Below are 6,044 nucleotides of genomic sequence, written 5' to 3' on the forward strand. Positions count from 1 at the left end.
TTTTAGACCTATTGATACTCTTTTATTGATGTTATGTATTAAGTCGTTCATCAACGCAACAAATTTTAAAAATATGATAACGGTAAGTTCCTCAACGCTGACTTACGAACAAACTATTAATCAAAGTGAATTAACGATCCTTTGACACACATCCGTTAATAATTCTAACATTTCGTTCAACATTAACGAATTACCCCTTTTAGTCGTATAAAAATAAATATTCATTTCAGATAAGATAAGTGAACCTTCTAACTTCAGATTCCAGAACTCACGACTATTTTTTTACGCGCGAAATTATTAACTTTTAAAGTATTTGATATTTTTGTTTAGTTGATAAACAATATGAAAATGTTTTTAAAAGAACTCGATATACTTCATCTAGCTGTAATTTCAGTTATTAGAAGAAGGACATAATTATTTTTATTAATATACTTTTTTTATTATAAGCAATTTATTTTCCTTAATCATTTTGATAAACTTTGAGCAGCTTGTCAAAATTAATAACGACTACATAAACGATTTTTCAAAATCCAACGGTTTTTCAAAATAGCAATAATGTTAAGTCGTTCATCAATCCAACGAATTTTTTAAATAATAATGGTAAGTCCCTCAGTGCTGACTTACCAAAAAAATAATTTAAGTGGACTAACCGTCATTTGACAGACATCCATTAATAATTCTGATTTGCCGTCAACTTTGATGAATTACACGTTTTAGTATTATAAAAAATAAGTATTCATTTATCCATTTCAGATAAGATAACTGAACTTTCTAACTTCAAATTCCAAAACCCATGATTATTTATGTACGCGTGAAATTATTATATTGTAACGCATTCGACATCTTAATTCAGCTAATTAAACAATGTGGTATGTTTTCGAAAAAAATTTGATAAACTTCAAATAATAGTTATTTCTATTATTATAACTAGCACAAAATAACTTTTATTAGCAAAAAACTACTTTTTTGTTTTGATAATTTTTTGTTCTTATTATTTATTTATGTTTTTCATCACTTAATAATATATGTTATATATTATGATTTTCATATTATAATTTCGTAAATGAATCCTAATTATTTATACAAAATTGGAAAATTACATAATGAATGTTTTTTTTTGTTTTTTTTTAAGAAAGTAACGCCGAAGATATTATATTAAGACACTCTTCCCATTTTTCGCATACAACCAAAACCCTTTCAGCAAAACTCTCATTGTAAAACTCTTTTCACTCTGTTTTTTCTATCAACTCAACAATGGTGTACTCTATTGTTACTAGCTCATCATTTGCACCAGCGATTCATGGTTCATATGCGGCTACGCCGCCTCCGCCGGAATCGCTTGCTGTAAAATCCGGTTCTGTTGGTACTGGGGAATCAATTTGCAGTTGTGCAAAAATGGCTGGGATGGTCTGGGGATAACAAATTTTTAAGAATAATAACGTTAAGTACCTCAAAGCTGACTTACCAAAAAGTTATTACTTAAACTTAATCAACGGCCGTTTGACAGACATCCGTTAATAATTCTGACATGTCGTTCAACTTTAATGAATTACCCATTTTAGTCATACAAAAAATAAGTATTCATTTCAGATAAGATAAATGAACCTTCTAACTTCAGATATCATAACTCACAACTAACTTTTTACACGCGAAATTTTTAATTTTTAACGTATTTCATAATTTTTGTTTAGTTGATAAACAATATGGAAATGTTTTTAAAAGAACTCGATAAACTTCATCTAACCGTTATTTCAGCTATTAGAAGGACACAATTACTTTTATTAATATACTTTTTTTATAAGCAATTGATTTTCCTTAATCACTTTGATAAACTTTGAGCGACTTGTCAAAATTAGTAACGGCTATATAAATGATTTTTCAAAATCCAACGGTTTTTCAAAATAGCAATAATGTTAGTCGTTCATCAATCTAACGGATTTTTGAAAATAATAAAGTAAGTCCCTCAATGCTGACTTAAAACGAATAAACAATCATTTGAGAGCTGTTAATAATACGACAGGTCGCTCAACTCTAACGAATTATCTGTTTCGTCGTATAAAAAACAAGTCTCCCTTTATCCACTTAAGATAAGATAAGTGAAACTTCTAACTTCATATTGTATAGCTCACGACTATTTATGTACACGCGAAGTTATTAATTAATAATGTATTCGATATTTTTATTTAGTTAATAAGCAATATGGAAATATTTTTAAAAGAACTTTATAAACTTCATCTAATCGTTATTTCAGTTATTAGAAGAACATAACTACTTTTATTTGACAGTTTTTTTGATAAACAATTAATTTTCCTTATTATTTTAATATCATAATGGATAAATTTTGAGTGGCAAAATTTTATAACAGCTATATAAACTATTTTTCAAAATCCAATGGTTTTTCAAAATAACAATAATGTTAAGTCGTTCATCAACCCAACAAATTTTTTAAAATAATAACGGTAAGTCCATCAACGCTGACTTACCAAAAAAATAATTAAAGTGAATGAACGGTCATTTGAAAGACATCTGTTAATAATTCTGACATGTCGCTCAACTCAAATGAATTATCTGTTTTAGTCAGAAAAAAATAAGTATTTATTTCAGATTAGATAAGTGAACTTTTTAACTTCAAATTCTATAACTCACGGCTATTTATGTACGCGTGAAATTATGAATTTTTAACGTATTCGATATTTTTGTTTAGTTAATAAATATTATGAAAATGTTTTTAAAAGAACTTGATAAAATTTCATCTAACCGTTATTTCAGTTATTCGAAGGACATAATTACTTTTATTAGTACACTTTTTTTTGGGTTTTGATAAACAATTGATTTTACTTATTGTTTTACTACCATAATGATTAAACATTTTGCGACTTGTAAAAATTTAGTAACGGCTATATAAATGATTTTTAAAAAATTCAACGGTTTTCAAAATAGCAATAATGTTAAGTCGTTCATCAACCCAGTGATTTTTTAACAATAATGACGGTAAGTCCCTCATAATTTATTATAATATATAATAATAAATGTTATATATTATGATTTCATATTATAATTTCGTGAAGAAATCCTAATTATTTATACAAAATATAAAAAAGCTTTTTTCTTTTTCTTTTTCTAGAAAGTAACAGCAAGCAGTTTATATTAAAGACGGATACCTCTTTCCATTTTTCACGTACAACCAAACCCTTTTAACTGAAAAACTCTTTTCACTCTATTTTTTTCTCTCAACTCAATAATGATGTACTCTACTGTTACTAGCTCATTATTTGCACCGGTAATTCATGCTTCATCTTCAGTGGCGCCGCCTCTGTCAGAATTGCTTGCTGTAAAATCTTACTCTGTTGCTACAGGGGAATCGGTTCAGAATGGCCGGGATGGCCTGGGGATAACGTGTTCAAGCTAGTTGTGCCAATTGCTAAGGTTGGTGGTATAATTGGGCGGAGGGGAGAAGTTGTAAAGAGGATTTGCAAAGAGACTTGTGCCGTTATTCGTGTTCTCGAAGGTCCATGTAGCAATGCTAATCAAATCGTATGTTTTTGATCGAATAATTTTTGATAATTCTTTAGATTTTTGTTTCTTTTTTGGAATTTTTGTTTGAATCTGGATGATTTTGATGTGTGTAAAAACATCAATTGTTGTGATGAAACAGTAAAATTCATCAAAAACTTGTGTGAGTTGATTCTATCCAAGTATTTTATATTTGCTTCATATGTTTTTCAGGTTTTAATATCTGGTAGAGAAAATCCAGATGCTGAGGTATCTCCAGCAATGGACGCTGCTATTAGAATTTTAAAGTGTGTTGCGGGGCTAAACAATGATGATCCAGGAGCAGTAGCTACATTTGTGTCTTCAAAGTTATTGGTGGCTTCAGCACAAGCCATTGACTTGATCGGTAAAAATGGTTCCACGATCAGTTCAATACAAGAAAGATCAGGTGTTGTGCTAAGAGTATTACTTGTAGGTGAGATCTTTATGTTATCTAATAATTTCTGAATTTCACAGATAATGTGGACCTTTGTGCCACTAAAGATGATAGGATTTTTTAAATACATGGAGAAGGTTCGAAGGTTCTCAATGCTTTTGACGTAGTTGTTAAACTTTTAAGGAAGTTCCTGGTCCATCATGGCATGATACCGGTTTTTGAGAAAATGGTAATTTTGATACTTTTAACTAAATTTTAATTGATATATATATATATATATATGTATGTATGTATGTATGTATGTATGTGTGTGTGTATGTATGTGTGTGTGTGTTTTTACTAACTACCTGGGCTGATAAACCACAGTATCAGTCTTCTCGTCCTGCATCTGCAACTGTTTCTGATTACCAAGACTCTTACTTACTTGATCATGGAACTGTCGTGGACTCCAAAACCCCACGGTCTACACTACCGCGATATGGACAGGATATTGTAACAAAGGTCAGTTTATGGATACTATATGTCTCCATTTTCTACCAGTATCATGGATTTTATGGCTTCATTGTGGTTTGAGTTTGTCCCATTTTGTTGCGGAAAATCAATATTTATACCGTGCAGAAATGTTTCCATGATTTAGAGATTGAGCAAAGATCACTTTGTATCTCACCTTTTTAATTTCATTTCCTTTTGTCTTTTTGAAACATGTGTGTCCTAGTTTCCTGAACTAATTTAATATATCCGGTTTGATAAAAGTCAGGTAGATGACTGGCTTAGTAGAAAATAGAAACAAGGATATTGCTGAAGAATGTTGGTTCCTACCACGAGCCAGGTTTCATGGACATTCGTATTATCACGATTTCATGCTTGTGACTATGAATGATAAATTTTGTAATAAAAAATTGTCTTTTCAACTTAATTGACATGAGTTACATTTCATCATAATCATTTAATTTTTTCGTTCTGTTTAATTATTTACTCATTTGCACTTTCTGTGCTGAATGTGTATTATAGTAGCACTTCAACCTGAACAGAAAAGAAAATCTCAGGGAGAGTTAGTTTTTAATTGGAATTATTGTAGTTGTGTTCTCGTTTCTTTCTTGCTCTACATATTCTTTTTCCTACTCTTGAACTTGAATCTGTAGAAGCTCTTTCTTTCTGCTTAGCCATTAGATAAATGTTTCTATCCTTTTTCCTTCTCAGATCACAAAGGATATGCAAGTACCGCTGGGGTATAATGAGGAAATCATTGGTGCTGAAGGCTGTAATATAGCATATTGTCACGACCCAAAACGAGCCGCGAGTGGCACCCACATTTATCCTCCTATGTGAGCGAACCAACAAATCTATATCCCAACATTTACTAAATTGCAACCATAATGAACAAATTATAATGCGGAAGACTTAAACTCATTAACGAAATCAATTAAATAACTTCTAAAATTTATCAATTACTATCCTCAAAATCTGGAAGTCATCACATCAAGAACATCTATCCTCAAGTTTCTAAATCTAAGAGTATAAAGAAGCTAAAACAAGTAAAAGAGATGGTCCATGTCCGAACTTCAAGACATCAAGACGTGAAGGAGAGAGTCCAGTCCAAGCTAGTAATAGTAGCTCACCCTGAATTCTGATATACTGAAGACTGGCTAGAGTTCGGACGAGTCAAAGTCGATGGTACGTTTGCTGCACTCCACAAATAACAAAGAAGAAAATTACAAGTAGGGGTCAGTACAAGGCACAAGTACTGAGTAGGCATCATCGGCCAACTCAAAATAGAAACCAATATACATTGAATAATAATCTAAAATCAACCACAATACATAACAGGTAGCAACAACAAGTACAAGAATCATTGACAACAATACCATACACACCCATGAGGACTCAAGCCTCCACACCATACTCATTTGGGAAATAGGTTCTTTGAATTTAATTGCATTTACATAATTCCAGATTCAATCTCTTTATTCCTCTTGTGTCGGAACGTGACACTCCGATCCGCTAATACTACGTGTCGGTTCGTGACACCCGATCCCCTAATACTACGTGTCGGTTCGTGACACCCAATCCCCTAATTCTACGTGTCAGTTCGTGACACCCGATCCCCTAATACTAC

The 6,044-nt window shown here is 31.4% G+C and overlaps 1 pseudogene; it reads left to right on the top strand.

Annotated features, from left to right (window-relative positions):
- Nucleotides 1-1,254: 1,254 nt before the first annotated feature.
- On the top strand, nt 1,255-5,257 carry LOC101246349 (RNA-binding KH domain-containing protein PEPPER-like; annotated as a pseudogene).
- Nucleotides 5,258-6,044: the final 787 nt, after the last annotated feature.

Source organism: Solanum lycopersicum, chromosome 5 (genome assembly GCF_036512215.1).
Source record: "Solanum lycopersicum chromosome 5, SLM_r2.1".
Classification (NCBI taxonomy): Eukaryota; Viridiplantae; Streptophyta; class Magnoliopsida; order Solanales; family Solanaceae; genus Solanum; species Solanum lycopersicum.